Genomic DNA, 10,875 nt, shown 5'->3' with positions numbered 1-10,875 from the left:
GGTCATACCGGTACCCATGTCTCATAACTTGTACCAAGTTGTGAAGGGTAAATTTTGACAAAAATCCAAAAAAATCATTAAAAAGTCGCTATTGCTTATTGCATTCAGCATCATTAGACGACTCTAATATGCCTTGGATGACCACTGTCTGGTGATTATTTTAGCTTTTATGCCAAAATTTTGATTTCGTGTCTTACGTCCGTACATTAGACGACCTTGGATTTTCGTCTCCTGCACCGCCATGCAACTTTGATGGTCGGGTAACTTTCGCTATTTACTGTCGGAGATCACTTTTCGTGATTAATAATGCATCCTGACACCGTTTTACTCAAAGTTAGAGTAAAAAAATTTTTTGTCCAAAAATCTTCCGTCGGTCATACCGGTACCCATGTCTCATAACTTGTACCAAGTTGTGAAGGGTAAATTTTGACAAAAATCCAAAAAAATCATTAAAAAGTCGCTATTGCTTATTGCATTCAGCATCATTAGACGACTCTAATATGCCTTGGATGACCACTGTCTGGTGATTATTTTAGCTTTTATGCCAAAATTTTGATTTCGTGTCTTACGTCCCTACATTAGACGACCTTGGATTTTCGTCTCCGGCACCGCCATGCAACTTTGATGGTCGGGTAACTTTCGCTATTTACTGTCGGAGATCACTTTTCGTGATTAATAATGCATCCTGACACCGTTTTACTCAAAGTTAGAGTAAAAAAATTTTTTGTCCAAAAATCTTCCGTCGGTCATACCGGTACCCATGTCTCATAACTTGTACCAAGTTGTGAAGGGTAAATTTTGACAAAAATCCAAAAAAATCATTAAAAAGTCGCTATTGCTTATTGCATTCAGCATCATTAGACGACTCTAATATGCCTTGGATGACCACTGTCTGGTGATTATTTTAGCTTTTATGCCAAAATTTTGATTTCGTGTCTTACGTCCCTACATTAGACGACCTTGGATTTTCGTCTCCGGCACCGCCATGCAACTTTGATGGTCGGGTAACTTTCGCTATTTACTGTCGGAGATCACTTTTCGTGATTAATAATGCATCCTGACACCGTTTTACTCAAAGTTAGAGTAAAAAAATTTTTTGTCCAAAAATCTTCCGTCGGTCATACCGGTACCCATGTCTCATAACTTGTACCAAGTTTTGAAGGGTAAATTTTGACAAAAATCCAAAAAAATCATTAAAAAGTCGCTATTGCTTATTGCATTCAGCATCATTAGACGACTCTAATATGCCTTGGATGACCACTGTCTGGTGATTATTTTAGCTTTTATGCCAAAATTTTGATTTCGTGTCTTACGTCCCTACATTAGACGACCTTGGGTTTTCGTCTCCGGCACCGCCATGCAACTTTGATGGTCGGGTAACTTTCGCTATTTACTGTCGGAGATCACTTTTCGTGATTAATAATGCATCCTGACACCGTTTTACTCAAAGTTAGAGTAAAAAAATTTTTTGTCCAAAAATCTTCCGTCGGTCATACCGGTACCCATGTCTCATAACTTGTACCAAGTTGTGAAGGGTAAATTTTGACAAAAATCCAAAAAAATCATTAAAAAGTCGCTATTGCTTATTGCATTCAGCATCATTAGACGACTCTAATATGCCTTGGATGACCACTGTCTGGTGATTATTTTAGCTTTTATGCCAAAATTTTGATTTCGTGTCTTACGTCCCTACATTAGACGACCTTGGATTTTCGTCTCCGGCACCGCCATGCAACTTTGATGGTCGGGTAACTTTCGCTATTTACTGTCGGAGATCACTTTTCGTGATTAATAATGCATCCTGACACCGTTTTACTCAAAGTTAGAGTAAAAAAAATTTTTGTCAAAAAATCTTCTGTCGGTCGTACCGGTACCCATGTCTCATAACTTGTACCAAGTTGTGAAGGGTAAATTTTGACAAAAATCCAAAAAAATCATTAAAAAGTCGCTATTGCTTATTGCATTCAGCATCATTAGACGACTCTAATATGCCTTGGATGACCACTGTCTGGTGATTATTTTAGCTTTTATGCCAAAATTTTGATTTCGTGTCTTACGTCCCTACATTAGACGACCTTGGATTTTCGTCTCCTGCACCGCCATGCAACTTTGATGGTCGGGTAACTTTCGCTATTTACTGTCGGAGATCACTTTTCGTGATTAATAATGCATCCTGACACCGTTTTACTCAAAGTTAGAGTAAAAAAATTTTTTGTCAAAAAATCTTCTGTCGGTCGTACCGGTGGCCATGTCTCATAACTTGTACCAAGTTGTGAAGGGTAAATTTTGACAAAAATCCAAAAAAATCATTAAAAAGTCGCTATTGCTTATTGCATTCAGCATCATTAGACGACTCTAATATGCCTTGGATGACCACTGTCTGGTGATTATTTTAGCTTTTATGCCAAAATTTTGATTCCGTGTCTTACGTCCCTACATTAGACGACCTTGGATTTTCGTCTCCGGCACCGCCATGCAACTTTGATGGTCGGGTAACTTTCGCTATTTACTGTCGGAGATCACTTTTCGTGATTAATAATGCATCCTGACACCGTTTTACTCAAAGTTAGAGTAAAAAAATTTTTTGTCCAAAAATCTTCCGTCGGTCATACCGGTACCCATGTTTCATAACTTGTACCAAGTTGTGAAGGGTAAATTTTGACAAAAATCCAAAAAAATCATTAAAAAGTCGCTATTGCTTATTGCATTCAGCATCATTAGACGACTCTAATATGCCTTGGATGACCACTGTCTGGTGATTATTTTAGCTTTTATGCCAAAATTTTGATTTCGTGTCTTACGTCCCTACATTAGACGACCTTGGATTTTCGTCTCCGGCACCGCCATGCAACTTTGATGGTCGGGTAACTTTCGCTATTTACTGTCGGAGATCACTTTTCGTGATTAATAATGCATCCTGACACCGTTTTACTCAAAGTTAGAGTAAAAAAATTTTTTGTCCAAAAATCTTCCGTCGGTCATACCGGTACCCATGTCTCATAACTTGTACCAAGTTGTGAAGGGTAAATTTTGACAAAAATCCAAAAAAATCATTAAAAAGTCGCTATTGCTTATTGCATTCAGCATCATTAGACGACTCTAATATGCCTTGGATGACCACTGTCTGGTGATTATTTTAGCTTTTATGCCAAAATTTTGATTTCGTGTCTTACGTCCCTACATTAGACGACCTTGGATTTTCGTCTCCGGCACCGCCATGCAACTTTGATGGTCGGGTAACTTTCGCTATTTACTGTCGGAGATCACTTTTCGTGATTAATAATGCATCCTAACACCGTTTTACTCAAAGTTAGAGTAAAAAAATTTTTTGTCCAAAAATCTTCCGTCGGTCATACCGGTACCCATGTCTCATAACTTGTACCAAGTTGTGAAGGGTAAATTTTGACAATAATCCAAAAAAATCATTAAAAAGTCGCTATTGCTTATTGCATTCAGCATCATTAGACGACTCTAATATGCCTTGGATGACCACTGTCTGGTGATTATTTTAGCTTTTATGCCAAAATTTTGATTTCGTGTCTTACGTCCCTACATTAGACGACCTTGGATTTTCGTCTCCTGCACCGCCATGCAACTTTGATGGTCGGGTAACTTTCGCTATTTACTGTCGGAGATCACGTTTCGTGATTAATAATGCATCCTGACACCGTTTTACTCAAAGTTAGAGTAAAGAAATTTTTTGTCCAAAAATCTTCCGTCGGTCATACCGGTACCCATGTCTCTAACTTGTACCAAGTTGTGAAGGGTAAATTTTGACAAAAATCCAAAAAAATCATTAAAAAGTCGCTATTGCTTATTGCATTCAGCATCATTAGACGACTCTAATATGCCTTGGATGACCACTGTCTGGTGATTATTTTAGCTTTTATGCCAAAATTTTGATTTCGTGTCTTACGTCCCTACATTAGACGACCTTGGATTTTCGTCTCCGGCACCGCCATGCAACTTTGATGGTCGGGTAACTTTCGCTATTTACTGTCGGAGATCACTTTTCGTGATTAATAATGCATCCTGACACCGTTTTACTCAAAGTTAGAGTAAAAAAATTTTTTGTCCAAAAATCTTCCGTCGGTCATACCGGTACCCATGTCTCATAACTTGTACCAAGTTGTGAAGGGTAAATTTTGACAAAAATCCAAAAAAATCATTAAAAAGTCGCTATTGCTTATTGCATTCAGCATCGTTAGACGACTCTTATATGCCTGGGATAACCACTGTCTGATGATTATTTTAGATTTTATGCCAAAATGTTGATTTTGTGTCTTACGTCTCTAAATTAGACGACCTTGGATTTTCTTCTCTAACACCGCAATACAACTTTGAGGGTCGGGTGACTTTTGCTATTTACCGTCGGAGTTCACTTTTCATGCTTAAAAATGCATCCTGACACAGTTTTACTCAAAGTTAGAGTAAAAAAAATTTTTGTCAAAAAATCTTCTGTCGGTCGTACCGGTACCCATGACTTATAACTTGTACCAAGTTGTGAAGGGTACATTTTGACAAAAATCCAAAAAAATCATTAAAAAGTCGCTATTGCTTATTGCTTTCAGCATCGTTAGACGACTGTAATATGCCTTGGATGACCACTTTCTGATGACTATTTTAGATTTTATGCCAAAATGTTGATTTTGTGTCTTACGTCTCTAAATTAGACGACCTTGGATTTTCTTCTCTTACACCGCAATACAACTTTGAGGGTCGGGTGACTTTTGCTATTTACCGTCGGAGTTCACTTTTCATGCTTAAAAATGCATCCTGACACAGTTTTTCTCAAAGTTAGAGTAAAAAAAATTTTTTCAAAAAATCTTCTGTCGGTCGTACCGGTACCCATGTCTTATAACTTGTACCAAGTTGTGAAGGGTACATTTTGAGAAAAATCCAAAAAAATCATTACAAAGTCGCTATTGCTTATTGCATTCAGCATCGTTAGACGACTGTTATATGCCTTGGATGACCACTGTCTGGTGATTATTTTAGCTTTTATGCCAAAATTTTGATTTCGTGTCTTACGTCCCTACATTAGACGACCTTGGATTTTCGTCTCCGGCACCGCCATGCAACTTTGATGGTCGGGTAACTTTCGCTATTTACTGTCGGAGATCACTTTTCGTGATTAATAATGCATCCTGACACCGTTTTACTCAAAGTTAGAGTAAAAAAATTTTTTGTCCAAAAATCTTCCGTCGGTCATACCGGTACCCATGTCTTATAACTTGTACCAAGTTGTGAAGGGTACATTTTGACAAAAATCCAAAAAAATCATTAAAAAGTCGCTATTGCTTATTGCATTCAGCATCATTAGACGACTCTAATATGCCTTGGATGACCACTGTCTGGTGATTATTTTAGCTTTTATGCCAAAATTTTGATTTCGTGTCTTACGTCCCTACATTAGACGACCTTGGATTTTCGTCTCCGGCACCGCCATGCAACTTTGATGGTCGGGTAACTTTCGCTATTTACTGTCGGAGATCACTTTTCGTGATTAATAATGCATCCTGACACCGTTTTACTCAAAGTTAGAGTAAAAAAATTTTTTGTCCAAAAATCTTCCGTCGGTCATACCGGTACCCATGTCTCATAACTTGTACCAAGTTGTGAAGGGTAAATTTTGACAAAAATCCAAAAAAATCATTAAAAAGTCGCTATTGCTTATTGCATTCAGCATCATTAGACGACTCTAATATGCCTTGGATGACCACTGTCTGGTGATTATTTTAGCTTTTATGCCAAAATTTTGATTTCGTGTCTTACGTCCCTACATTAGACGACCTTGGATTTTCGTCTCCTGCACCGCCATGCAACTTTGATGGTCGGGTAACTTTCGCTATTTACTGTCGGAGATCACTTTTCGTGATTAATAATGCATCCTGACACCGTTTTACTCAAAGTTAGAGTAAAAAAATTTTTTGTCCAAAAATCTTCCGTCGGTCATACCGGTACCCATGTCTCATAACTTGTACCAAGTTGTGAAGGGTAAATTTTGACAAAAATCCAAAAAAATCATTAAAAAGTCGCTATTGCTTATTGCATTCAGCATCATTAGACGACTCTAATATGCCTTGGATGACCACTGTCTGGTGATTATTTTAGCTTTTATGCCAAAATTTTGATTTCGTGTCTTACGTCCCTACATTAGACGACCTTGGATTTTCGTCTCCGGCACCGCCATGCAACTTTGATGGTCGGGTAACTTTCGCTATTTACTGTCGGAGATCACTTTTCGTGATTAATAATGCATCCTGACACCGTTTTACTCAAAGTTAGAGTAAAAAAATTTTTTGTCCAAAAATCTTCCGTCGGTCATACCGGTACCCATGTCTCATAACTTGTACCAAGTTGTGAAGGGTAAATTTTGACAAAAATCCAAAAAAATCATTAAAAAGTCGCTATTGCTTATTGCATTCAGCATCATTAGACGACTCTAATATGCCTTGGATGACCACTGTCTGGTGATTATTTTAGCTTTTATGCCAAAATTTTGATTTCGTGTCTTACGTCCCTACATTAGACGACCTTGGATTTTCGTCTCCGGCACCGCCATGCAACTTTGATGGTCGGGTAACTTTCGCTATTTACTGTCGGAGATCACTTTTCGTGATTAATAATGCATCCTGACACCGTTTTACTCAAAGTTAGAGTAAAAAAATGTTTTGTCCAAAAATCTTCCGTCGGTCATACCGGTACCCATGTCTCATAACTTGTACCAAGTTGTGAAGGGTAAATTTTGACAAAAATCCAAAAAAATCATTAAAAAGTCGCTATTGCTTATTGCATTCAGCATCATTAGACGACTCTAATATGCCTTGGATGACCACTGTCTGGTGATTATTTTAGCTTTTATGCCAAAATTTTGATTTCGTGTCTTACGTCCCTACATTAGACGACCTTGGATTTTCGTCTCCGGCACCGCCATGCAACTTTGATGGTCGGGTAACTTTCGCTATTTACTGTCGGAGATCACTTTTCGTGATTAATAATGCATCCTGACACCGTTTTACTCAAAGTTAGAGTAAAAAAATTTTTTGTCCAAAAATCTTCCGTCGGTCATACCGGTACCCATGTCTCATAACTTGTACCAAGTTGTGAAGGGTAAATTTTGACAAAAATCCAAAAAAATCATTAAAAAGTCGCTATTGCTTATTGCATTCAGCATCATTAGACGACTCTAATATGCCTTGGATGACCACTGTCTGGTGATTATTTTAGCTTTTATGCCAAAATTTTGATTTCGTGTCTTACGTCCCTACATTAGACGACCTTGGATTTTCGTCTCCGGCACCGCCATGCAACTTTGATGGGCGGGTAACTTTCGCTATTTACTGTCGGAGATCACTTTTCGTGATTAATAATGCATCCTGACACCGTTTTACTCAAAGTTAGAGTAAAAAAATTTTTTATCCAAAAATCTTCCGTCGGTCATACCGGTACCCATGTCTCATAACTTGTACCAAGTTGTGAAGGGTAAATTTTGACAAAAATCCAAAAAAATCATTAAAAAGTCGCTATTGCTTATTGCATTCAGCATCATTAGACGACTCTAATATGCCTTGGATGACCACTGTCTGGTGATTATTTTAGCTTTTATGCCAAAATTTTGATTTCGTGTCTTACGTCCCTACATTAGACGACCTTGGATTTTCGTCTCCGGCACCGCCATGCAACTTTGATGGTCGGGTAACTTTCGCTATTTACTGTCGGAGATCACTTTTCGTGATTAATAATGCATCCTGACACCGTTTTACTCAAAGTTAGAGTAAAAAAAATTTTTGTCCAAAAATCTTCCGTCGGTCATACCGGTACCCATGTCTCATAACTTGTACCAAGTTGTGAAGGGTAAATTTTGACAAAAATCCAAAAAAATCATTAAAAAGTCGCTATTGCTTATTGCATTCAGCATCATTAGACGACTCTAATATGCCTTGGATGACCACTGTCTGGTGATTATTTTAGCTTTTATGCCAAAATTTTGATTTCGTGTCTTACGTCCCTACATTAGACGACCTTGGATTTTCGTCTCCTGCACCGCCATGCAACTTTGATGGTCGGGTAACTTTCGCTATTTACTGTCGGAGATCACTTTTCGTGATAAATAATGCATCCTGACACCGTTTTACTCAAAGTTAGAGTAAAAAAATTTTTTGTCCAAAAATCTTCCGTCGGTCATACCGGTACCCATGTCTCATAACTTGTACCAAGTTGTGAAGGGTAAATTTTGACAAAAATCCAAAAAAATCATTAAAAAGTCGCTATTGCTTATTGCATTCAGCATCATTAGACGACTCTAATATGCCTTGGATGACCACTGTCTGGTGATTATTTTAGCTTTTATGCCAAAATTTTGATTTCGTGTCTTACGTCCCTACATTAGACGACCTTGGATTTTCGTCTCCTGCACCGCCATGCAACTTTGATGGTCGGGTAACTTTCGCTATTTACTGTCGGAGATCACTTTTCGTGATTAATAATGCATCCTGACACCGTTTTACTCAAAGTTAGAGTAAAAAAATTTTTTTCCAAAAATCTTCCGTCGGTCATACCGGTACCCATGTCTCATAACTTGTACCAAGTTGTGAAGGGTAAATTTTGACAAAAATCCAAAAAAAATCATTAAAAAGTCGCTATTGCTTATTGCATTCAGCATCATTAGACGACTCTAATATGCTTTGGATGACCACTGTCTGGTGATTATTTTAGCTTTTATGCCAAAATTTTGATTTCGTGTCTTACGTCCCTACATTAGACGACCTTGGATTTTCGTCTCCGGCACCGCCATGCAACTTTGATGGTCGGGTAACTTTCGCTATTTACTGTCGGAGATCACTTTTCGTGATTAATAATGCATCCTGACACCGTTTTACTCAAAGTTAGAGTAAAAAAATTTTTTGTCCAAAAATCTTCCGTCGGTCATACCGGTACCCATGTCTCATAACTTGTACCAAGTTGTGAAGGGTAAATTTTGACAAAAATCCAAAAAAATCATTAAAAAGTCGCTATTGCTTATTGCATTCAGCATCATTAGACGACTCTAATATGCCTTGGATGACCACTGTCTGGTGATTATTTTAGCTTTTATGCCAAAATTTTGATTTCGTGTCTTACGTCCCTACATTAGACGACCTTGGATTTTCGTCTCCTGCACCGCCATGCAACTTTGATGGTCGGGTAACTTTCGCTATTTACTGTCGGAGATCACTTTTCGTGATTAATAATGCATCCTGACACCGTTTTACTCAAAGTTAGAGTAAAAAAATTTTTTGTCCAAAAATCTTCCGTCGGTCATACCGGTACCCATGTCTCATAACTTGTACCAAGTTGTGAAGGGTAAATTTTGACAAAAATCCAAAAAAATCATTAAAAAGTCGCTATTGCTTATTGCATTCAGCATCATTAGACGACTCTAATATGCCTTGGATGACCACTGTCTGGTGATTATTTTAGCTTTTATGCCAAAATTTTGATTTCGTGTCTTACGTCCCTACATTAGACGACCTTGGATTTTCGTCTCCTGCACCGCCATGCAACTTTGATGGTCGGGTAACTTTTGCTATTTACTGTCGGAGATCACTTTTCGTGATTCATAATGCATCCTGACACCGTTTTACTCAAAGTTAGAGTAAAAAAAATTTTTGTCAAAAAATCTTCTGTCGGTCGTACCGGACCCATGTCTTATAACTTGTACCAAGTTGTGAAGGGTACATTTTGACAAAAATCCAAAAAAATCATTAAAAAGTCGCTATTGCTTATTGCATTCAGCATCATTAGACGACTCTAATATGCCTTGGATGACCACTGTCTGGTGATTATTTTAGCTTTTATGCCAAAATTTTGATTTCGTGTCTTACGTCCCTACATTAGACGACCTTGGATTTTCGTCTCCGGCACCGCCATGCAACTTTGATGGTCGGGTAACTTTCGCTATTTACTGTCGGAGATCACTTTTCGTGATTAATAATGCATCCTGACACCGTTTTACTCAAAGTTAGAGTAAAAAAATTTTTTGTCCAAAAATCTTCCGTCGGTCATACCGGTACCCATGTCTCATAACTTGTACCAAGTTGTGAAGGGTAAATTTTGACAAAAATCCAAAAAAATCATTAAAAAGTCGCTATTGCTTATTGCATTCAGCATCATTAGACGACTCTAATATGCCTTGGATGACCACTGTCTGGTGATTATTTTAGCTTTTATGCCAAAATTTTGATTTCGTGTCTTACGTCCCTACATTAGACGACCTTGGATTTTCGTCTCCTGCACCGCCATGCAACTTTGATGGTCGGGTAACTTTCGCTATTTACTGTCGGAGATCACTTTTCGTGATTAATAATGCATCCTGACACCGTTTTACTCAAAGTTAGAGTAAAAAAATTTTTTGTCCAAAAATCTTCCGTCGGTCATACCGGTACCCATGTCTCATAACTTGTACCAAGTTGTGAACGGTAAATTTTGACAAAAATCCAAAAAAATCATTAAAAAGTCGCTATTGCTTATTGCATTCAGCATCATTAGACGACTCTAATATGCCTTGGATGACCACTGTCTGGTGATTATTTTAGCTTTTATGCCAAAATTTTGATTTCGTGTCTTACGTCCCTACATTAGACGACCTTGGATTTTCGTCTCCTGCACCGCCATGCAACTTTGATGGTCGGGTAACTTTCGCTATTTACTGTCGGAGATCACTTTTCGTGATTAATAATGCATCCTGACACCGTTTTACTCAAAGTTAGAGAAAAAAAATTTTTTGTCCAAAAATCTTCCGTCGGTCATACCGGTACCCATGTCTCATAACTTGTACCAAGTTGTGAAGGGTAAATTTTGACAAAAATCCAAAAAAATCATTAAAAAGTCGCT

The sequence above is a fragment of the Anopheles maculipalpis genome, unplaced genomic scaffold (genome assembly GCF_943734695.1).
Source record: "Anopheles maculipalpis unplaced genomic scaffold, idAnoMacuDA_375_x PRTXT_4, whole genome shotgun sequence".
NCBI lineage: Eukaryota > Metazoa > Arthropoda > Insecta > Diptera > Culicidae > Anopheles > Anopheles maculipalpis.
This window is presented reverse-complemented; position numbering follows the sequence as displayed.